This window comes from Lycorma delicatula, chromosome 13 (assembly GCF_047948215.1).
Source record: "Lycorma delicatula isolate Av1 chromosome 13, ASM4794821v1, whole genome shotgun sequence".
NCBI classification, from domain to species: domain Eukaryota; kingdom Metazoa; phylum Arthropoda; class Insecta; order Hemiptera; family Fulgoridae; genus Lycorma; species Lycorma delicatula.
In genome coordinates this window covers 17,949,742-17,975,681 of record NC_134467.1, presented here as the reverse complement: position 1 = coordinate 17,975,681, position 25,940 = coordinate 17,949,742, and the positions used below count along the sequence as shown (strand labels likewise).

The following is a 25,940-nucleotide window of genomic DNA, read 5'->3' as shown; positions in this document are numbered from 1 at the left end:
TGGTGGTCGGGTTTCAATTAACCACACATCTCAGGAACGGTCGAACTGAGAATGTACAAGACTACACTTGAATATGTACGACTTACACTCGTACATATAATCCTCTGAAGTATTATCTAAACGGTAATTACCGGAGGCTAAACAGGAAAAAGTATGCATAAGGATGTAAAAACATCTTTGTAGAGGAGGTATGTTGTGTTCGACAACCCGTTGAGCTGATAAATTATTCTGCAACAGTATAACGGTTGGCGCGTATAACCACAGAGATTCTTTTGATGTTTCAACCTGTTCCACACTTTACATATTCACCAGATTTGGCCACCGGCGATTTTCACTTATTTTTTTTTTTCAATTAAAGTAGGATATTAATGGTATTAATTTCCCCGTAGAAAAATAAATTGAAGTTTTTACAGCAAATGAAATTTACTTTTATGATGTTTTTATTTGATTATATCTTTTTATTTTTGAGTTACGAGCGAGACTGCTTCATTTTTTTTTGACCCGGTGAAAGATTGTTTGTAATTTTGTATAACTGGTTATTTGTTCAACAATTCTTTTCTACGAACTTGACGGCTGAAGTCATTAACACGATGGAAATTTATAGCGTTTGAAAAAATGTCATGCCAGATCCGGATTCAAACCCGGGATCTCGGTATGAAAGGCCGAGACGCTACAACGCCAAGGATATTTGTAAAATAAAACAATTTTATTGGTAAATTTTTATTTCAGTTTTTATCCTTGTAATTTAATTTGTAATACTTAACAAATCAATGTCATTTAAAAAATAAATTATAAATGTAAAAATAAATATGATAAAAATTTTTTAATTTAATCTTTTACTATTACGTAACAACGGAAAGATTATATTATTATTATTAAATAAAAATGTAATATTTATTCTTAAAAATTATTTATTTTTTATTGTAATTTATGGTTAAGCAATTAATTAAATAGCCAGTTATAATTAATTTATTTATAACAGAATGATAGTGGTAATAAAAAATATTAAAAAAAACTGATTAAATTAGGTAAAAGAAAAAAATTTATAAACTTTTTTAAATAGGTTAGAGTATTAGTGATGGAGGGAAAGTTTTAGGGAATTTTTTGTTTTATGATTATTAAATGTCAACACTGTTAGTTCCCAGAATCAGTCTACTTTCCAAATAAACAACTCAGTCACTAGTCTGTACAGTATCCAAGTTACATTCAAACATGCTATGTCTTTTTTATTATTAAAAAAGTAATATTATTTTACTACGCAGTGGTGTGTTGTCGGTGTAGATTTTTTTTTTCTTACCGATTTACTTGTTAAAATAATAGTGTTTATTATTATTTTTTTTGCAATTATTTATTTTAGAAAGAATATTTATTTTGAAGTGTTTTTTTTTTACGTTGTTTATTTTTAAGTAATATATAATGATTTTAACAGATTATAATTTTTTTTACAATTTGTTTTATTATTATTTCCGTAAATGTGTTTGTTATTTAAGTGATCTATAATTATTTTGTGTTAATAGTAATTTTTTATTTATTTATTTTTTTATCGTTCATTTTATTAGTTTTTAAAAAATCGTTTGTTGAAGGATTTTAAAGTGATTACATTAAAGTTGGGTAAGTTTTTTTAAAATTTTTATTTAGCCTAATTTTTAAAAAAATGTAATATATATATATATATATATATAGTTTTTTTTTTTTTTATAGGACAGGTTTATTTATTATAATTTCATCTTCAGGCGCGTCAACTTAATTATATTATTACTCTATTTTCTTCCCTTTTTTTTGTTTAAAACTTATTATATTTTTAATTATCATATTGTTGTATTTAATTATTAATAATATTAACATTAAATCACCCGTTTTCCGATCTTATTAGATAAATATAACGGTTTTATTTAAATACTTAATTTTTTATATGATCGTACCTTATTTACTCTTTGGGATATAATTAATAGATTTTTTTTCAGGGCCTCTGAGCGTATAATTGTTATTTAATTTTTTTTTTAACTTTTCTATTTTGTTGTTAGTTTTATAGATATTACCGGTAAATGCGGTTTTATGTATAACAAAATGCCGTATATTTAAGGTTATTATTTATTACCATCCGTAGGACAAATGGATTACTTTAACCGGGAATTTTTTTCAGACGAGACCATTTTCGGCTGATAACACTGATGAACCATCATTTCATTTATTTAACTTTGATACCAGATTTAGATTGATTAGTCCTGTTTACAGTCCTGTTAATTGAATTCTTTAGCTAAATTAAATTCTGATTTTTTTATTTTTTTAATATTATTTTACTGGTAAAATTATTAACGGTGATTTGATTTTATAGTGTTTTAAATGTGTTTTTTTTTTTAAATTAGCTGGAGGTGTTTTAACTCAATTCCCGGCAATAAATCTTTTTTTTTTCTTTTTTTAATGCTAGTCATATTTTTCATTAAAATACTTGTTCTTCCAGGACGTAATGATGAAAAAAAAAAATGATTTTTTTTTTTTAGATAAATATCTGTCTTATTAAATTGGGATCGTTATTAAAAAATAAATAAATTATAAAAATAATTTTATTTATTAAATATTTTCATTCAAGTAGTTTTAGATAATCTTGAATTACTCGATGATTATCGGGAAATCGATTTAACAATCTAAAAGAATATTTAGAATTTGCTTCATTCCAGGTTACGATGTGTTGTGAATGACAGTTAGTCGTATTTTTTTGTATATTTTAGTAAATTCGTATAGATTTCTTTTTTGATCACGTATTATTATAATATTAGAATACATACAATAATTTAGATATATTATTGTATCGTTATATATCGTAATTTTTTTGAAAAGTTTTGTTTAATTTATTTTATATATATATATATATATATATAAATAAATAATTAAAATTCGCATATATTTATCACGAAATGTTTTTGTAGAAGCTTTTACTTGGGAGTAAGAAAATGGAATTTTTTTTTAGCGTATGAAAAATACCTTGCCTGACCGGGATTCGAACCCGGGAACCCCCACCCGGTTGAAAGGCCGAGATTCTATTACCACTCCGCCCCACGGACATCCACATTTTTATTTTTAGATAATAATAAGATTTTCGATATTTTGCGAATTTTTATAATAAATTACTTACTCCTTGTACCTTTTTCGATCAATAATTGTAAAAAAACATCACCAATTGGTTGTGTAAACTATGAAGACGTTTTATTTATTGAAAAAAATATAAATTTATTTATTTTTCTTTAATAATATGTTTTAATTGTATAATGATAATAAATTTACACGTAAAAATATTTTTTTTTTTTTTTAATGTACATGCTAAAAAAAAAGTTAAATTTAGACAATGTAGTTCTATTTTTTTATTTTATTTTTTTCTTTAAAAAATTATATAAATTTTTCAATATCTCATTTTATTTCAAGATTATCGTTCCTATTTAATTTAAAAAAGAAAGATTGCTGCTGTTAACATCTAATATTTAATTTTTTTTTTTTTGTCTTCAGTCATTTGACTGGTTTGATGCAGCTCTCCAAGATTCCCTATCTAGTGCTAGTCGTTTCATTTCAGTATACCCTCTACATCCTACATCCCTAACAATTTGTTTTACATATTCCAATCGTGGCCTGCCTACACAATTTTTCCCTTCTACCTGTCCTTCCAATATTAAAGCGACTATTCCAGGATGCCTTAGTATGTGGCCTATAAGTCTGTCTCTTCTTTTAACTATATTTTTCCAAATGCTTCTTTCTTCATCTATTTGCCTCTTCATTTGTCACTTTATCCACCCAGCTGATTTTTAACATTCTCCTATAGCACCGCATTTCAAAAGCTTCTAATCTTTTCTTCTCAGATACTTCGATCGCCAAGTTTCACTTCCATATAAAGCGACACTCCAAACATACACTTTCAAAAATCTTTTCCTGACATTTAAATTAATTTTTGATGTAAACAAATTATATTTCTTACTGAAGGCTCGTTTAGCTTGTGCTATTCGGCATTTTATATCGCTCCTGCTTCGTCCATCTTTAGTAATTCTACTTCCCAACTAACAAAATTCTTCTACCTCCGTAATCTTTTCTCCTCTTATTTTCACATTCAGTGGTCCATCTTTGTTATTTCTACTACATTTCATTACTTTTGTTTTGTTCTTGTTTATTTTCATGCGATAGTTCTTGCGTAGGACTTCATCTATGCCGTTCATTGTTTCTTGTAAATCCTTTTTACTCTCGGCTAGAATTACTATATCATCAGCAGATCGTAGCACCTTTATCTTTTCACCTTGTCCTTAATATTTAATATTATTTAATAACTACCGAATTATTTAAATTTATGTGAAAGAATATTTATCGGAAAGAATATTTGGTATTTAAAATTTTATCTAAATAGTAATCCCGTCAAAGAACTTTATTAAAAATGGCCGTTTTTTGTGTTTTATTTCAAGTTGGTAGTTTTCGTCGAATATTTTTCCTTTATAATATATATTTATTCTTTATCCTATATGCTTTCGTTATATCAATATAAGATTTAATAGACTAGTTATTTTTGTATTATATATTTTTGTACTTAGAATTTTCTATGAAATATATATTTATTTTATTTTCTAAGAATTTTGTTATCGTATTTGTTTTTTTAAGGTTACTTTTTTTAATTTTAAGTTTTCCCTGTATGTTGTGTAATATCTGTTATAAGTTTTTTTGTTGGTCATCAGGTTGTACAGTATCTGCAATTTAATAAAACTTTAAAAAAAAAATTACCTGTCCATTTTTTTTCCTCTCTTTAATTGTACCTTTAAATGTTTAACTTTTAAAAAATCTTTTTATTATTTTTTACAATTGAGAAAATATTTTTTTTTTGTCTTCAGTCATTTGACTGGTTTGATGTAGCTCTTCAAGATTCCTTATCTAGTGCCAGTCGTTTCATTTCGGTATACCCCCTACATCCTACATCCCTAACAATTTATTTTACATATTCCAAACGTGGCCTATTTAGAAGTGATTTCGTTACTGAATTGTCAACTTTTACCAAACAGAATATGAAAATATTCAATGACCAAAACGATTTGGTAAAAGTCCGAATTAAATGTGTATTCAAGATTTTTTTTCGGACTTTTACCAAGTAACTTGGTAAATGTTAGAATTTACCGGTAAAACTTAAGATTTACCGGTATTCGGGGTTTTACCGTAAACAGATTAAATTAACACAATTCAAAGTCTGATAAAAAATTTAAAAAAATGAAATTACGAAATTCCCTTTTACCCTTTCTTTTATCGTAGGTAACAAGGTTTTTTCTAAAATTTCCCTGAAAAAAATCGAAATTGTTTTTTCGTGATATCTCCCGACGAATTTTTTAAAAAAATTTTTGGGATCGTGTTTAAAAATATTTAAGCCAAATTTGAAAGAAATTGGTTCGATCAGTTAGAGATATAATGCCAAAAACAGTGTGACACACACACATATACTTTTTTTTTTGTCTAGATGTGTAGTTTTTGGACGTGTAAAAAGTTTCAAAAAACAAATACCTCGTTAAAAAAAATAGAATTTAAAAAAAAATCAAATGAATAATTACAAAAGAAATATATTAACTCGGGTATAAAAATATTCGCTGCACTTTCTGTTTTTATTTATTTATTTTTTTAAATAGAAAAAAAAATATTTATATAAATTTTTATTGCTGTGCTCTGTTATTGAAGCCGAAAAATTTTAGCAACTTTATTCGATTGTAAATGTGTCATTTATTTTGCTTCTTTTCCTCATATATATTATACACATACACCTAGTATGACATACAAAGAGGTATACGGTTTTGATTTAGTATCACTCACCCATTCTCCCACCGTTTCTATTAAAACTTTACAGCCCTTTTATAACAAAGGTTAAAAAAAATGTTTTCTGAAAATTTTCAACTTTTTAGGATTAATAGAAACAAAAAGGCGGTTTTCAAATAAAAAAAATCATATTCAGATTAACCAAATTTTTTATTAATTACAAAATAGCTGATAAAAATAATTAAAAATAGATTAATTATTAACTTGTTTAACTCGATTTGAAGAGCTTTTTAACTATACATCATCTGTTTTTAATCATTTTTACCTGTTATTTTGTAATAAAATAATATGGTGAACACCACATGACTTCTTTGTGCGCCTATTACATTACATAGAAATATTTTTTTAAAAAATAAAAATACATAAAATTTTATTTCATTCAGTCATTTGACTGGTTTGATGCACCTCTCCAAGATTCCTTATCTACTGCTAGTTGTTTCATTTCGGTATACCACCTACATCCTACATCCCTAACAATTTGTTTTACATATTCCATCAAACGTTGCCTGCCTGCACAATTTTTCCCTCCTACCTGTCCTTCCAATATTAAAGCGACTATTCCAGCATTTCTTAATATGTGGCCTATAAGTCTATCTCTTCGTTTAACCATATTTTTTCGAATGCTTCTTTTTTCATCGATTTGCCGCAACACCTCTTCACTTGTCACTTTATCCACCCGTCTGATTTTTAACATTCTCCTATAGCACTGTATTTCAAAAGCGTCTAATCTTTTCTTCTCAGATACTCCGATCGTCCAAGTTTCACTTCCACATAAAGCGACGCGCCAAACATATACTTTCAAAAATCTTTTCCTGACGTTTAAATTAATTTTTTATGTTTACAAATTATATTTCTTACTGAAGGCTCGTTTCGCTTGTGCTATTCGGCATTTTATATCGCTCCTGCTTCGTCCATCTTTGGTAATTCTACTTCCCAAATAACAAAATTCTTCACCTCCATAATCTTTTCTCTTCCTATTTTCACATTCAGTGGTCCATCTTTGTTATTTCTAATACATTTCATTACTTTCGTTTTGTTCTTGTTTATTTCCACGCAGTAGTTCTTGCGTAGGACTTCATCTATACCGTTCATTGTTTCTTCTAAATCCTTTTTATTCTCGGCTAGAATTACTATATCATCAGCAAATCGTAGCATCTTTATCTTTTCACCTTGTGCTATTACTCCGGATCTAAATTGTTCTTTAATATCATTAACTGCTAGTTCCATGTAAAGATTACTCTTATTTTATATATTTTATTTTACTATTAATTATTTATTGTAGTTGTTTTTTACAGAGGTTAATAATTATTAATAAATCAATATATTTAAACTATAAAAAAAAGGAGATGAGGTCGGATTCGAACCGATGTGCCTTCCTTTTGTAAGATACTATACTGATGAAACTGTTATTTTGAAGAAAAATTACAATACCGTCGTTGATTTTTATAAGTTGAACAGTTTTTAATTTATCATATTTAGCCTCACAAGCATGAGTTTAATGAACAGAAGGTTCCATGAACGGGCGAGCGAAACGAGCCATGACTGGCTTAATATTCCGTGACTGAGACAGGATAAGCAAAATAAACATAACGCGGGATGGTTTATATATATATATATATATATATATATATATATATATATAGAGAGAGAGAGAGAGAGAGAGAGAAATCGAGTGAGAGAGAGTAGATAAGATTTAACTTTTCTCCACTGTATGCTAAGAAACGGGGTAGAAAATACAGGAATGTCATACGGACAATAATACTAGTCAACTATTGACGTGTGGAATTTCCCATATTAAAAAAAAAAATCAACCTTAAAAATGTTAAACGGAAACTAAACATTATCTAGGTTATGGTGTAGAAGTGGGAAGAAAAAAAATATATTTGTTATAATTTTTTTAGGGTGGGGTGAATGAGTCAAACAAGTTAAAGACCACTATTGTTATGATTCATACATTGTGAATTATTCATGTACAGTACAGTCAAATCAAGTCATATTGTATGATTACGGTATAATACATCGAATTATATATAATAATATAAATTTAAAAAAAAAATAATAAATTAAAAAATGACCTTGAAATTTGTCTGTTACGTAGTAGTTCAACGGCCGAGTCTATTTTATTATAACAACGTACTTATGCGATATTGATAAATTATATTATTTGTCGTTTAACCAAAGTATCATATTTGTTTGTTATTTTATTGTTAAAATGTTTTTTTTTTTTAATTTATTAAAAAGTGTCCGTTATTTCGTTGGATTATCTCTAAAAAATATATATAAAAAAAGTTCAGATTGAAATGGATATTTAATTTATAAAACTATAGTGAGTTTTCTTTAAAAATTAAATACCAGTAAAGAATCTTTAAAAATTAAATACCATAAAATATTCCAGATCCATTAAATTATATTAAATAAATGTAAGGTAGATTATTTTAAAGTAAATCTATTTCCAAAAATAAAAAAAAAAGTCTGTTCGACTTGTATGAATTTTTTTATACTATATGTAAAGGGTTTCACAGGAACCGGATATTTTTAAAATAATCATAAAAAATTGAATATTTACTTTAAAAAAGTTTTATTGTTAATGAAACACTTGTTAAATCAAAGCATTTGTTACTTACTCATGAAGGAAATATTATGTCCGGCAAGTGATGTCCATTTTGGGCAATACATTGTTGTAGCCTTTCACGGTAACCGGCCTCAATTCTTTGCAACATGTCTACATCAATCTGGGTGACGCGATGACGAATTGCGATCTTTAGGTCCTCCAATGTACGGGGTTTATCGCCGTACACACGCGATTTCAGAAACCCTCACAGAAAAAATACATCTACTCAAGTCGGGGGGCCGAGGAATGTCGCCGAATCTGGAAACGATCCATCCCGGAAACAAGTTAAGGAGAACAGCCATCGTTGCCCTCGCTGTGTGCGCGGTAGCTCCATCCTGCTGGAATAACACATTTTGAAAATGGATTCCCCGGTTTTGTAACTCGGGGATTTTTTGTAACTCGGGGAACAGTTACGGCAGCGTCGGTCCAATAACACCGACCTTTCCTATTGCACATATTGCAGTAATTTATCGAATGGATAACGTCGGAGCAACGATAGACATCAGTCAAAACTGGAAGCACCGGCTGAATGGTCAGTGGTCGCAGAACTTCTGCACCATTTCGTTATCGGAGGGAATCCACGGTGCTGCCTTTCTTTCTGTTTCCTGTTTAGCCTCCGGTAATTACCGTTCAGATAATTCTTCAGAGGATGATATGTATGAGTGTAAATGAAGTGTAGTCTTGTACATTCTCAGTTCGACCGTTCCTGAATGCGTGGTTAATTGAAACCCAACCACCGAAGAACACCGGTATCCACGATCTAGTATTCAAATCCGTGTAAAAATAACTGGCTTTACTAGGACTTGAACGCTGGAACTCTCGACTTCCAAATCAGCTGATTTGGGAAGACGCATTAACCACTAGACCAACCCGGTGGGTCATTCCTGAGATGTGTGGTTAATTGAAACCCAACCACCGAAGAACACCGGTATCAACGATCTAGTATTCAAATCCATATAAAAGTAAAAGCCTTCACTAGGATAATATCGACTTTGAAATCAGTTGATTTGCCATGACGAGTTTACCAATAGACCAAAACCGTCTGTTAAGATATATGTTGTAAAATTTCCATTCCTACGCACATAACCTTTGAGTTTATATGGTGTAATATATATATGTATAAAATATGACGCGATGAAAAAAAAATACGTCAGCATTTTGTCGTATATAGTGTGAATAAAGAAGGAAAAGAAGAAGCAACATTGTATTGTATCGCTATTAAGTAGCAATTGGAATAGTCCGTGGGTTCGACCAATTACACACGCCTGTCCTGGTTGTTCAACTACTGTACACGCGCCCTCCCGAATACGATCCCATTACGAAGTAAATACTCCGTTCTTTTTATATTGTATAGATATAATTTTATACTTTTTTTTTCCATTTAGAAAATTATTTTAATAATAATTAATATGATGTAGAACATTACTTAGTAATTTTTATAAAGTTAATAAAAAGTAGATTATATATAATAGTTATTATTTTTAATATTTCCTGTGTGATCGAATTGAATTTCATTCATAGTTTTTTTTCTAGATAACCTTACGTGTCAAAAGCTTCTTTAATATTCCCATCTGCTGGAGTAGCTTTCTCCACGTCACCAATGTATTTGTTCCAAATTTTTTTTAACCGTTTTTGGTTTTTTCTTTAATGCCCCTTTGGTTTTTTCTCTCTCTACCCCTCTCCTGATCCCTCGCCACTCTCCCTCATCCTCACTTACTCTATCTCTCTTTCTCCATCACCCTCCCTACCTGTCACCCTATCTTCCACGCCCTGTTTCTCGATCTCTCTCCCTCCTACTCTCCCTATCATCCTCTCTCACTCCCTCTCCCCCCGTTCTCACTCTCTAAATGTAGATTTTTAACTTCTTTATTTTATCAAATCATTCTGGTTTGACCAACTGGTTCTGCCCCCCTGGACTTCCACCTTCTTTTCGTTATCCTCACGCTTGTGAGAAAAATAATGATAAATAACATTTAAAGGTTGTTCGATTTATTAAAATTATCATCGTACTGTAATTTCTATAGAGCGACTATTTGGTTACCTCAAAACTTTTAAGTCATCCTAAGTAACCTGGTTTTAAAAACTACCGGGTTGGTCTAGTGGTGAACGCGTCTTCCCAAATCAGCTGATTTGAAAGTCGTGAGTTCCAGCGTTCAAGTCTTAGTAAATTCAGTTATTTTTTACACGGATTTGAATACTAGTTCGTGGATACCGGTGTACTTTGGTGGTTGGGTTTAAATTAACCACACATCTCAGGAATGGTCAAAGACTGTACAAGACTACACTTCATTTACACTCGTACATGATTGTAAAGATTATAAAAAGTAACGAGGATAGGGAACATCCTTGTCGGACTCTCTTTCTTATTACGGCTTCTTTCTTATGTTCTTCAATTATTACTGTTGCTGTTTGGTTCCTGTAAATGTTAGCAATTGTTCTTCTATCTCTGTTTTTGAACCCTAATTTTTTTAAAATGCTGAAGATTTTTCCAGTCTACGTTATCGAATGCCTTTTCTAGGTCTATAAACGCCAAGTATGTTAGTTTGTTTTTCTTTAATCTTCCTTCTACTATTAATCTGAGGCCTAAAATTCCTTCCCTTGTTCCTATACTTTTCCTGAAACCAAATTGGTCTTCTCCTAACACTTCTACTCTGCTCTCAATTTTTCTCAGATTTTTGATGCATGACAAGTTAAACTAATTGTATTCTTCACATTTATCTTCGCCTGCTTTCTTTGGTATCAAGTATAATAAAATTAGAAATTAATATTTTTTCATAAAAATGTGAAGAAAAAAATTCGTACTTCATGGTTATTGTTTTTTCAATAAAAAGTAATTACATTGTCATTAACTTACAAAGAAAATTTTTAAATGATTTAATTGAAATAATGAATTACGTAACTTGACCGGCTTAGACGTGAAAGTTACGCAATTCATACCAATTTTTAATATTTGTTGACATGGTATTTATTTATTAACTTTATGCATTCCAAAGTATATTTTGCTATATAAATATATCTTGTTACATAATTCTTTTTAAATAATATCATTCAGTATTATATAAGATATGCATTTGTGATTATTATACTTATAGATAATACTTACACGCGTGCTTCTCTATACACGCAAATTAAAACCAAACAATGAAAAAGTAATTTTTCGAAAGTACTGTTGTAAATAACATCTTTTGTGTGTGTGTGTGTAAAATTAAAATGTCAAACACTATTTTATTTTTGTAATGTTTAGTATCTTCTAGATACACTCGTAAAAGAGAATTAATAATAAATTGTTTAAAAAGAAAGACGCGAACTAAACAATACGTAATAAATGGACTCATAAATTTATAGTGTAGAAATGAAACTGATATAGATATACTTATACGTATAATAGTTTGGTGACAATGAAGGGCATTTCTCCCACTACAACTTTCTCTCCATCTTTATCAAATAGAGAGTTGTAGGGGAGGGTTATAGAATATTTAAACCAATATACAGAGCGTTCGGAAAGTTGCTGTGCACTACAATTATGGAAATATAATGACGAAACTTTCTTTATTATTACTTTGTATTATTATTTCATAATTTTATAGAAACGTGTAAATGAAGTAGTTTATACGACTTCATTTTCAACATCAAAACAACACTTCACACGTTTCAGTTTGTTTTCAAACACTTTATCTAGCTGCTCTGCAGGAATATCTTGTACGATTCCCGTTATTGCGTGTTCTTATTTCGACAATCGTGCGTGGTCTGTTACAATACACTTTTCTTTTTTTTCGCTGTTTCCCGTAGAAAGTAATCTGGGGGAGTCAGATCGTACAGGCTATAAACGCTCGAAATGATTCGTTCACCAGATATTTTATAAAAAAAGTCATTGACCTGTTAGCTATATGCGCTTTGACGTAATTTTGTTAGAACCAATCGTGATTGATTTCCACTTTTGTTAACAGATTCATGAAGTTTGTTATACAGGGTGTCCCATATAAAACGCAAACCAACCTTATATTGGTAGGTATTGAAACAATAAAAAGGCATGTGTAAATGTAAATGTAATTTTTATTATTACCATCCATTACCTTACATTTAGAGTAAATTTTGGAAGTGGCCGCCATCTTCTTGAATACAAGCTTTTCAATTCTTTTTACACCGTTTCTTGCAACTTTTTTCAAAGTTTGTGGCTGGATATTTAATACAGCTCGTTCAATATTGACTTTCAGTCGTTCAAGTGTTCGTGGTTTGTTGCTGTAGGCTTTTTCTTTGAGGTAACCCCGTAGAAAGAAATCCGTCGCAGTCAAATCTGGAGATCTCGGTGGCCACAAGCCTCGGCCGACAACACGATTACCAAGGAATTCCTCGACGAAATCAGAAGTTGAACCTGCGTAGTGCGATGTCGTACCGTCATGTTGTAGCCGGCAGCGTCTGTCTTCCTCTTCCAAGAGTGCGATGAACCGAAATAAAATATCCTGATACCGTTCTGCATTAATGGGTGCTCGAAAAAAATACGACCGATTATTTTCTTCGGCGATATCGCCGAAGAAAATAATTTTCTTCGCCCGACTTCTGCGGGTGTAATTGTTTTTCGTGATAAACGTGGGGATTTTCAGCGCTCCAAATTGTACTTTTTTGGCTGTTTACGTAGACATGCGAATGAAACCGTGCTTCATCTGTGAAAAATAACGATTCCGTAAAGTTAATTCCCACGCGCAGAAATCGATGGAACCGTTGTCAATATTGTAGCCGTTTTTCTTTGTCGGGCTCAAGAAGTCGATGAACCGTTTGAATGCGATAAGGTCGTAATTGTAATCGTTTGGTCGGCCGATGAACAGTCGATTTAGACAAATTAATTTCAGCAGACAAACGTCTGATCGATTTATTTGGCGAGGCGAGTAATCGGTCTTTGATTTCAGCGACTGTATCTGTATTCAACACTGACGCATATCTTTTGTGTTCCTTGTTATTAACAGAACCGGTCTCTCTAAATTTTGCAACTAACCTTAATACTGATGTTTTGTTAGGAGCCGGTTTATCTGGGTACTTATGGCAAAACAAATCTTGCAGCTAATTTTTTCTTTAGTTTTTAGGTGGTCTTCCACTTCGATCAACATCTTCAACAGGGCCTGTTTGCCCAAAATCTTTCGATAAGAGTTGAAACTGCATCGTGGTGAAGCAAAAAAAGTTTTCAGAAAACGTATGCTTTAGTAAATCAGTGTATACTTGTCACCTTCACGGTGTTCCAACGAGAAAAATGCGTTCCTCTACCGAAAGAATCATTACATCTCTCACAACTGTTGATTCTGATTAACGGAACAACACGAAGCACGTTCAGTCATAACCAAACAAGTGACGACTTGGTTTATATTAATTTCTTTTTCCTGTTTAGCCTCCGGTAACTACCGTTTAGATAATTCTTCACAGGATGAATGAGGATGATATGTATGAGTGTGAATGAAGTGTAGTCTTGTACATTCTCAGTTCGACCATACCTGAGATGTGTGGTTAATTGAAACCCAACCACTAAAGAACACCGGTATCCACGATCTAGTATTCAAATCTGTGTTAAAACTACTGACTTTACTAGGACTTGAACGCTGGAACTCTCGCCTTCCAAATCAGCTGATTTGGGAAGTCGCGTTCACCACTAGACCAACCCGGTGGGTCGCCTGACGAACCCGCAGGTGAATCAACCTAACGCCGATAGAAGAGAATGCACCGCATAATCCTAAAGCATACTGCACATCGACTTTCCGAGCATTCTGTATTTAACTTTATGACTTACGTAGTTGTTCAACTATATTTTTTTAATTATTTTTTTTCATGCTGGTTAGCAAATCGTTTATAGATTCAAGGTCAGATTGTGCAAAAACTAATCTAGTTGGATATTATAATGAAGGTTACATATTTTAATTACTTTCCTTGCGAAGTATAATTAAAATTGAAATTATTGCGATAACAAAATTCGGGTATCGGGTGTTTTGCAATTCTTTAAGTTTTAGGGTCCAACTAGTCTCGACCAAAAGGTGTGTGTGTACACACCACTACTTTTGGTCTTATATCTCAAGATTGACTGAACCGAATTGTTTTTAATTTAGCTTAAATTTAACTATGTATGGGGGGCATTGATTGGATTAACTTTTTTTTTCGATATTCGTTAAAGGAATGTAGGATATCTCAAAAAAAATTTTAATTTTCTTCAAAGACATTTTATAGAAAATTTGATTAAAGCAAATGTTTTACCTACAATGCATATATTGAAAAAAAGCGCCAAAAAAATATTTTTCAAACCCCCCCCCCCCACGACTCTGTTAGCCTCTGTTGAAGGGAGTGTTTGAGAAAACTTTACTTGATAAGGAAATTTGATAAGCTTAACCTACATATGAATAATTTTCAAAAGCCTCTTCTTAAAATTTGATTTTTTTCCCTTAACTCTTTTTTATTTATTAAATTCTTTTTGTATTTTTATTCCTAACGTTAAGGGGGGGGGGGTATTAAAATTAAGGTAGCTTTGGTATCTGTATCGTATTCCGGACCCAAAATGAGAAACAATTTTTTTTTCATTACTTACATAAAAGTTATATTTTAAATTATTTTTTTTCTCTTAGGGATCGTTTATTTAGAAATAAAGTTTTCCTAACTTTTCTCCACAGCGTAAGGTGCTCTTAAAATTAAAAAAAAAATTTTTTTCGATATTTTGGAATTTTTTAATGCTTAAATTTTATTTGGTAATCATGACTTAACCAATGTACCCAGGAAAGTAATGCAATACTTTGTGTTATTTATTTATTTTAAATATGACTTAATTTAAAAGTATTCTGTTTCTTAAAATTATAATTAATATTTTTAACACCTTTAAATATTATATATATATATATATATATTTGTTTTTTTTATTTAACATAGGCGAGTTATATTTTAAAAATAACATATATATATATATATATATATATATATATATATATATATATGATAAATAAAAAAAAACAAGGTATAGGTGTAATAAAGATAAAACATAATATAAAATAGTGATTTAAAAATTATAAACAAAGCAATAAAAATTAAACGTCTCATTTTTATTACTATTGGCAATTATTATTTTCAGTTTTATTATTATTATTTTATTACTATCATTAAAAATGAAAATATGTCAAAACATTCCAGATAATGTCATCCTTTTTCAATTTAAAACACGTCATTGAATGACATAACAAATGTTATACAGAAATTCACGGGAACCGGATGTTTTTAAAATAATCATAAAAAATTGAATATTTACTTTAAAAAAGTTTTATTGGTACTAAAACACTTGTTAAATCAAAGCATTTTTTACTTACTCATGAAGGAAAAATTATGTCCGGCAAGTGATGTCCATTTTGGGCAATACATTGTTGTAGCCTTTCACGGTAATTGGCCTCAATTCTTTGCAGAATGTCTACATCAATTTGGGTGACGTGATGACGAATTGCGATCTTTAGGTCCTCCGATGTACGCGGTTTATTGCTCCACAAGTTTAGAAATCCCCGCAGAAAAAAATCACAACTACTCGAGTCGTGGGACCAAGGAATGTCACCGAATCTGGAAACGATCCGTCCCGGAAACAAGTTACGGAGAACAGCCATCGTTGACCTCGCTGTGTGCGCTGTAGTTCCATCCTGCTGGAGTAATACATTTTGAAAATCGATTCCCCGGTTTCGTAACTCAGGGAGGAAAAACGTATTCAACATCGTAATGTAACGATCGGCTGTTACAGTTACGGCAGCGTCATTTTCTTCAAAAAATACGGTCCAATAACACAGATCTTTCCTATTGCACACCAGACGGTCACCTTTGGTCTATGAAGTGGTCTCTCGTGAAGCCGATCTGACTTTCTTTCTGCCCGATACCGGCAATTCTGTTTGTTGACGAAGCCATTCGGATGAAAATGGGCTTCGTCACTCATTAACGATAACAAATTTTCATTCTCTTCAAAAACGGTAAGCAATTGTCGACAAAATTGTAATCGCCGCGTGAAATCTTGCTCGTTTAACTTCTGCACGACGGCTATCTTGTAAGGATGGAAATGCAGGTCTGTATGCAGAATTCGTCTTACCGTACTTGTGCTCATTTGAAGCGCTGCTGAATGCCTCTAAATAGAGGGGCGTGGGCTTCTGGCAGTGGCTTCTCTTACTCTTTGGATGTTCTCCGGAGTGCTAACAGTTAGTCGGGGACCCGGAGGTTTTTTCTTCAATATTGAACCGCTTGTTCGAAGGTTGTTTACCCGTCGATATTGCGATATTGTGTTACGAGAAAGGACGCTTGCATTACGATGGATATTAAACTGACGGCGGAAATCTCGCTGAACAGCAGTTACGGATTCGTCATTTCGCACAAAACTGTCATACGCGTACAGGCGTTGGTCTAGCGTCCACGGCTCCATCTCAACGACTAAAATGTAAATGCTATGAACAAAGGAAACGTCAGTCACCAGCCACGTGCCCCTCCCCCCACGAACGCCCGAGTACAACCCACTTCAAAAACATCCGGTTCCCGTGAATGAGTCTGTATATATTCTCCTGAAGAAAACGAAAAAAATTTCCACGATATTTTCAATAAGTCAAAATAAAATAAGTTCATGTAAATATTGGTACGGAAACGCTTCGCTTTTGATTTACGGTTAGCGAAAGATTTCCCATCTTGTAATAAAAAGAAATCCTTCTGTAATTTTTTGAACTAAATTAAATAGTAAATGTGGTGGTATTTTATGTAATTTGAGCTGGGAAACAGGATAAATCCGGTCCCAAAACTTTAACTGTAGTAGTTTTTCCGACGTAAAATACTTAATTCGGTATCGACATTTTTTTTTACGTTTGTTGTACAATAGCTTTGTTAAATGATTATTAATAAACGCGGAAGATTTAATAACAGAACTTGTAATTCTGAGAAAATTAATGTAAATACAGTTAATAAAAACTTTTAAAACTCAGCTTCTTATTTAAGCACGGCAGACGAAAAATAGAAAGTCATATTATTCTTTCTGTACCTAAAAAAAAAAAAAACATTCTTAATTTAGCAAAATACATGAAACGATTAATGGTAACAGAATAGCAAACCTCAGTTAACAGTAATCGTTCGAATTTCCCACGTTCGAAATGTACTCGGCATTCTACCCGACGTAAAATATTAACGGTGGTGGCTTTGCGCATCATTTCAAGATCATTTCGTAAAAATTCAATATCATTTATTATTTTAACGAGTAATTTTCTTTAGTATTAACTTTTTTTCGGTTGGTATATTATCGTTTTCATATGCCCCCAAATGATGTAATCTACTGGCGTTAAGTCAGAGGTGCTGCTAGTGGCTAACTTATTGGTCAACCTCGTCCAGTTCGGTTTAAAAAATTGCAATTCAAGTAATTTCCAGTTATTAAAGAAACATGTGGGGTGTGCAACCCCACATGTTTTCCAGCACGATGGCTGCACACCATCGTGCTGGAAAAAGGTACATCCTCCAAATTTTCCAAGAAATAAACGTACACATCTCCTGTAAGGTTTTCGTTGAAAACAGATGATCCCAGAGTTTTTTCATAAGTGCCACACCAAGCATTAATTTGAAATTCATGTTGGAAACTATTTTTTTTTTTTTAGAATATTTAAAATTGTGATCCTTAGACTTTCTCAGAATTAAATATTCGTACAAAATTTTATTTATTTTTTACTGTTTGGTAACCAAACGAAGTTATTGTACATCAAACCTAAAAACTTATGACACATAAAATTGAAGTTTTACAATAATTTTCTCAAAAATTAATGTATTAAAATGTAGCCGGTGAAGGATCACTTCGCTCGCCTTTAGCGTCTAGCCTGACCACCACTGTGTAATTTTTAATATAAATAACGAATCGGTTTATAAATATTACCAGTATATTGTAATTTCTTCGGAGCGAAAATTTGATCAGCACAGGAATGGAAATTTTCAGTGATCTGAAATATGTAGGTTTCAAAATAGTCGGCTTCCATCTTAAAATTTATAACTCGTCATTTGTACGGGTAAAAAAGTATTTTGCTCGGTTCTAAGTGCTACACGCCAGCTATCTATCCGAGAGACGAACTTAAATCGATACGGTGGATGGTGTGGTAAGTCATCAGATCTTCGGTGGAGTCCCGCAGGTCCACCCGAGTACAGAGTCCCGGGTCCGAGTACAGACTGTACTCGGACCCCTACTTTAGAACATCTTCTATGATGAAATTTTCCGATTTCAATTCCCGCCGGGGGTGAATGCCGTAGGATACGCGGACGACATCTCGCTGCTAGTGGAGGCCAATACCTTAGATGAAGTGGAGGACAAGGGGAATATTACCTTAGAAATAGTGAATGAATGGCTCGTCAACAACAGTTTGGAGGTCTCTCCTTCCAAATGCAAGGGTATCCTCTTCACTGGTAGGAGGATACTCAGGATAAACACCTCAAATACTCCAGTCATGTGGCCATGATCTGCGACAGAGTGGAAACAACAATCCGTGCCATGCGAGGTCTCTTTGCGGTACAAGAAATTTCAAGTGCGTCGAAGAGGCGAGTTATCACCTCGGTGATAACGTCGTCTCTCTTGTACGCCGCCCCGGTATGGGCCGATGCTGTTAATGTCCAGCGCAACAGAAGAAAACTAACTAGCAGTCATAGGAAGTCGCTTCTGGGGGGTAGTTTCGGGGTACCGAACTTTATCGTATGATGAACTGTGCGTGCTTTCTTCGGTGCCCCCGATTGCAAATTAAAGGATGAAAACTAAGGGCGTCCGGTGTAGGCAAAGATGAGGCCAGTTCTATTATACGAGAACAATGGAAGGTGGCACGGGCGGGTTCAGCAGTGGGCGCATGGACAAGAAGAATTATCCCGGACCTGGATGCTTGGCTAGATCGCTCTCATTGTGAATTAAATTACCACACAACGTAACTCATGTCGGGACATGGTGCTTTTGAACAATACCTGCATAGGTTTGGCAGGAGAGAGTCACCGATCTGTTGTTACTGCGATGCGGTTGACGATGCCGAACACACTATTTTTGAGTGCAGACGATGGGAGGAACAACGTATAAATGCAGGACTGATACATACCCGACCGGAGCAGCTCTCGGAGTGGCTCTTGGCTATGTCCGGAAACCGGAATAATTTTGCAATATTTGCAAGAACAGTTATCAGAATAAAAGAAGATGAGGCAAGACGACTGGGATACTGAGGGGTGTAGTTTATAGTTGGGCTGGGCAGCCAGCCCCGTTCCTGAGGGCTCACATGCTCTGGTGTGTGGGTTCCCGTGATGGAGCGGGGACTCCTGGGGTCCGTTAGGTGCGAATGAATGAAAAGACGGAGACCCGGCCGGCGGTGTGGGTTCCCGGATACGCTTTGGCGGCTTTGGCTCCTGCGCAGTCGGTTTGAGGCTGGCAAAAGGAAAGACCGAGACCCGGTCTCCGGCGGGGGGGGGGGGGCTGGGAACGGCATAGCCGGGCCTGGTTCTTACGTTGGAGATTAGAGGCAGGCAATTAAAAGATCCGGAAAGGACACGTCCCCGAGTCGAGTATACTTAATTGGATGTCCGGCTCGGGGATGTAGGGCAAAAAAAAAAAGAAAAAAAGTGTTACACGCCAAACACCACAAGGAGGTGACCGACTTCGTTTTTCATAATTTGTATTTTTTAAAAAATGTTTTAGTTAACTAAATGGAGGCAAAAGTAGTTAAGTTACATCGCATGCACAGTAAGAGTAGCAGTGGCCGATTTGGTTGAGCCCTCTGTTTGTACAACATCGCATCTTTAAAGCTCATGTTCTTGATAACAGAAAAACACGAGAACTTTTATCGTGGGACATTTAATTTAAAATACTGGAAGCGGTCTTCGAATTTGATTTGATCGACGGTTTAGTCATAGAAAAGTTAAACATCCATGTGATCGATGATCCTGTTTTTATCACAAATCATGAAAAGGTCCACCATTGTGAAACATTTCATAAAATCAATAGTCTTATGCTCTTTACAAATATAAAAACTATGTACATGCAAAACTCCAGCTAAATCTGGTGTATAATTTTTGCTTTCAACTAAACACGAAGAAGGTTAAGTTAATTTTATTCTATTTTAAACAAATATACTCTAAATCATCTATAAAACTGGATTTAAAACATTTTTTTTTTTTAATTACTGATCTTATATCGAAAGTCTTCACGCTATTTGATAATATTATTTGCATGGATTTTACCAAAATCATATTCTCTATAAATTTTATTTGTGTCCTTGCAATTAAAGGAAATTATTATATCTCAAAAGGAAATTATTGTACCTAAAAAATTGTGTTTTACAACACCGATGTATCTTTTATAATAATTTTTTTCAACAATTACTTTCGTTGTTTGTTTTTCATTCGAGTAATGGAGATTCCCACTATTTCTTTTAATGAAAATTATTTCGTTTACAAGCTTAAATAATTGTAACTATTAATATTTATATCAGCTTTTTAATATTTTTAATTTTACATCATTAACATTACTTGAATTTTCCACGTACAATATAGATAGATATGTTTGTTACCGCCCACTTTTAATATAAACAGCGTGTTCTATTTCCGTATTGGTTCGTTAAAGTTGTGGGCTGGTCAGATCAAATTTTTTCTCCCACTTTATCTTGGTTTACCCTATCTGTTATTGGCCGGATTAACGATACCACTAATGGGTAATATGAAGTGGGAGTGGCTTAGAAAAATATTAATTTGTAGTCATCATGTTGTGTGATGTAATATTACAGACGATCGCTGATACGTATTTCAATGCATTTACTGAATTAATACAATTAAACGCGCATTTCTTTCATTTAATAATCATCAGTAGAGTATTAATATATAATTAAATAACTTTATAGAATAAGTTATTCTTTGTAGTTTATATTTGCATTAAACCTTGCTTCACTAGGGTTTTTTTAATTGTTGTTAATTATCGTTAAGAAATTGATTTTTTTAGCTATTTATATCTTTAATTAGGACGAATAGTTTTATGTGCATGCGGTCACGGATGCGTCTATATATATAATGATATTATTATCTATTATTATATTCCCGTATTTACGCGTGGTTACCCATCAATAATTACAATACGAGTTGATTGGTGATAAATGTTTCAGCAGTATTTTTCCATTTTTATTTTTGTTTAGAAAATAAGTTACCTAAATAAAATTAACTTAAGTATTTAGTTCCTATTTTTTGCTTCGGTTTCATAAGTTATTAAATATGTTCAAAAAAAACGTTTTTTAATTTTTTTTTACCGTTATTTTTTTGTAATTTCCCAAGCAAATACGTTAATAATCTCATCTTTACCGATGCTTCAATCAAGGGTATTTTATTTAATTTTTTATTAATTTTTTACTTCCTGATACGAAGTAAAGGAAGTATTGTGATCGCGAAAAATTTCGGTTTTCAGATTCCAACGGAAATATCCTTTTTGATAATCCCTGAATCCATTTTTATTAGTTTCGGCGTGATGTCTGTACATATCCGGCATAACTCAAAAACGATTAGCCGTAGGATTAGGACTGTGTTGTAATAGAACTAAAAGTGTCTAAAAAAGCTCAAAATCCAAAAAAAAATTGGATTTTGGACTTTCTCTTAATTGCAGTAATAAGCCTTCATCGAGAGATTTTTAACGAAATATCGTAAGTGGTACTTATTTTCACGGTTCTGGAGTTATAGCCAAATAAAATTTTAATAGAAATATTTGGATCTTACAATGAGAAGACGCATTAAAATTAAAAAAAAACAAGATTAAAACAGTATACATAAACGAATGTATGTATGAACGCTGTATGTATGTTCTGATCGCTTTATACGTGCCCGAACCACCGCAGCCTGCGCTTGTCGAATTCAGTCGTACGTTGTTCATTACATCTGAGCCTGATCGTGTGATTTCGCAGACGATCGCACAGCGATACGCCTACATTCGCCGTTGGCGTTGCGTTTGAAACACTTCTCATTTGTCTAGGTCTTCTTTCACTAGCGTCCGTGCTTCTGATACCGGTAACAAGACTGGTAATCTGAGTGCCCGGATCTTCGTCTTGAAGGTTACATTTTTTCCTGACATAGACACCAGACAGACGGTTGGAAAGCAGCAATCGCCCTGGCCGATCCTGCCGCCGACTTCCGCGGATGATGAAATTTTATTTTCTCGGATTAACGACCCAAGGTATTTGAAACCGTCAACCTGTTCAATTTATACTCCGGCCAAGTAAACAGTAGATGGTGAGTCATCGGTCGTTAGAACCTTGGTTTTTTCAAAATTCATTTTTTGACCGTACGGCTACACTACGTCATACAGGATGTCTGTCGCTTCGGCATCATCATCCAAAAATATACCATCGGCAAACATTACGTCTGTCACGTAGCTGTTTTCGCCGTATCGGATACCGTGCCGACGATGAAGGCTTTCCGCATAAATTAATTCCAACATTAATGTCCCAAACGTCGATAATATTAGCGATTAATAATATACCTGTATTATAATTTGCAACATTACCTACAAATTAAACGGCTACATCGACCGATATTATTTACTTTAATTATCATAATACTACTTTTTTTTTTTTTATTCGATTCGCCGCATAAGTTCGATACCTTTGCCGGCTATCTGAAAATGGAATTTTGTAGAGTATGAAAAATGCCCAGTCTGACCGGGATTCGAACGCTAGACCTCCGGATGAAAGGCCAAGACGGTACCACCTGACCGTGAAAACTAGATTTTTAAATTTTTTTTATTTTTCTAATTCGATAATATTTTAACTGTTTACCGGAGCGATAATAATCCCAGAGAGTCATACACAGTACTCTTAACAAACTGACGTTGGGAGAGCGGTTTTTCATAATCGTATAGTTGAACCTTTTATTTTAGGCAGAAATTTTGTAGGAGATGCTTATTGCAAATTTGTAGCCGATTTATGTTTAATCGTTTTAAATATATATATAATATTATACAATATAAGATTCGATATTTTATTGTATGTATATCGCTCGGTCTACAATTTTTTTTGTCGAAATTTTAAAGGCCGGTAAAGAAGATAAATAAAAAATCCCTTTCGACACGCCGGAAGGCGGCGGTAGATTTCACGAGTGCTAAGTGGGGGATAAAAAAGATTTCCACCTTAAAGTTAAGAAAAAACTTAAAATATACTCGATACGACAACGGTTGCGTGTGAAAAAAAGTTTTACACGTTTGGCATACGACAAGCCCCGTCTTACAATTCCAACAACATTTTGGTTATACCTTGCCGTAAGGGTTGATCATATCAAAAATTGTTTTAGACAAACGTTTTAGAGAATGTTTAGATAACTAACGACCTCTTTAAACCGATTGGATTCCATACTGCGCCTGTTAAGGGAGATTATGATTTTTTTTTGTCTTCGAAACCCCGTTTTTTCGACCTCCTGGGTCAATGGTTGGTGATATCAAAAACCTTTACTTAGATAAGTTTTAGACCCTAATCCAAAGAATAGTAGGAGCTTTAAACGAATTCGATATTTTATTTAATAAGAAAGTTATTACGATATTTTATTTTTCAAACCCCCCCCCCCATTATTTATATCCCCATGGTCCGATTTTGCCCATTAACGAGCTCGACCGAGATTTTGGGTCTCTATATTTTATGTATGAATTTGAATGTGATTGGCAGAAAATTACGGCAGTTATCGTGTCCACAACAAAGTGAAACTTTTGAGCTGACGGTAGTTCTGGGGTCTGGGGGATGTGAAACCCCCCCCCAGACCCCCAATACTAAACCCCAAAATTTCGACTCGTCTCAACATCACGGACTGGAGTCCGGAAGAGAGCCCAGCAGAGATGCGTCCTGAAGGGCAGCCATACCAGAAGCGGATGAAGAGCTTCTAAACACCCTCTCCTTTTCAAAACTTACAATAAGAGGAAATAACCCAGCAATTGCGACTCCTCCGGAAAAGGGGACGCATTGCTCCCTCCTTACAGATAGTGCCCCGTTGTGGCGTATTCCTGCTAGCCTATTAAAGAGTTAGCACCGAAAGGACTTCAGTGGACGGTCTGAAGGGGAATTACGTCGGGAGGACAGGCTTTATAAGCCTAGCCTTCCGCGGTCGGCCCGTAAAATGGGTTCGATAACGCTGGTATAACAACGGAATTGGAATGCAATTAAATCCGTCCTTAAAACACTAAATTAATAAACAAAACTTGTAAAAATTAGACCCGCTATATAAAATTAACCAATTAAAAAAACAAGCCCGATTAGAATGATCCAGCAGCAAGGGACTCTGTCCAGGTTCTGCGATGGAGTAGGGAGTAATAGACTCCTGCCAACTTTGCATTCCATTCCAAAATTTCGATATGTCCGGAATGTCGAAATTTTCCGGAAATCGAGTCATGGAAAACGAAATCAAGGGAAACTATGTTAAAATATTTATACCAGTAACATCGTAAAATATAAAAAGAATAATATAATTAACGATAAATTATTTACGGAGATATCGAAGATATCTCCGTCAAAAAATTTAAAAAATGATATTTTTTAAATTAGTAATCGATTAGTTAAAAAAAACTTATCGATAAAGTAGCACTGTTTCAGAAAAATAAAATTTGTAATTTAATTTTAAATAAATTGGTGGGGAATTTTTTTAAATTCTTAGCTAATTTATTAAAAATGTCAAGTCTTATTTAGAAAAGACTCGTTCCTTAATTTTCATTTTCTGAATTATTAATTATCTTTGTCTACAACATTTATGGATCAAGTAATATACAATATTAAAATGCTTTCTAGGTAGTCATTATATATCTTTTCAACCTGTCTTAAGTTATCATAGTTACATCGCATACAATGTACTAGTCGATGCAGACAATTATTTCATTCATGTATTGTATGTGTTTGCAACGTTTGTGTATTCGATGTATTTTTTATTGTCTTAATCTGTGAAGTCGGCAGATAAAAAACACGGTGTTTGTTTTTTTTACAAACCAAAGAAATTTTACTCGATCTTTTGCGTACAAGGTAGTGAAATGTCTCTTTCATTATTCGGCAGGCAAGATAACTGGCATTGTTCAAAGGAGAGCAGTCGCATCTCAGTTCTTTTACGCGGCTGTAATTCAACAAATTGAAATCGGAAGATATCGTTTATTTACTGTACGCATAGAACGGTAAAGTATAATAGTTTTAAGTTTTAAAACGAGGGACGGGAAGGGCAGCCTCTCAACGGAGAGGTGCAGTGGTCGTCCAGAAGGGAAGGCTATTGCACCTTGATGAAGCTGGGAGACCTCGAAGGGAAACCCCAGTAGATGGTAAGACTGTGTTAAAGCTTAACGGCTAGGACCGGTCACTTTGGGGGTGTTTAACAAGATTAAAAAAAGTTTTAAAACGAAGAATGTGTTACATTTAGTGCCTCTGTAACCGAGTAGAAAAAAAATTGGGTGTTAGCATACTCGGTAAACCAATAATAATAGGAAAAAATGGTTTAGAAATAGACGAATCTCTTTTGAAAGGGAAAATAAAAAGTCGTTGAA

General features: G+C 33.2%; 1 protein-coding gene across 4 annotated transcripts in view; it reads left to right on the top strand.

The window, feature by feature from the left end:
- Positions 1-25,940, top strand: part of HDAC4 (histone deacetylase 4) — a 425,916-nt gene that overhangs the window by 172,599 nt on the left and 227,377 nt on the right. The window contains exon 1 of one of the 4 annotated variants that reach the window (XM_075381377.1): positions 1,503-1,611. The exons of the other annotated variants lie outside the window; for them this stretch is intronic. The gene's annotated coding sequence lies outside the window, so the exon portion shown is untranslated. Of the gene's footprint in view, positions 1-1,502; positions 1,612-25,940 lie in introns of those variants that run through there. 4 annotated transcript variants of the gene reach the window in all.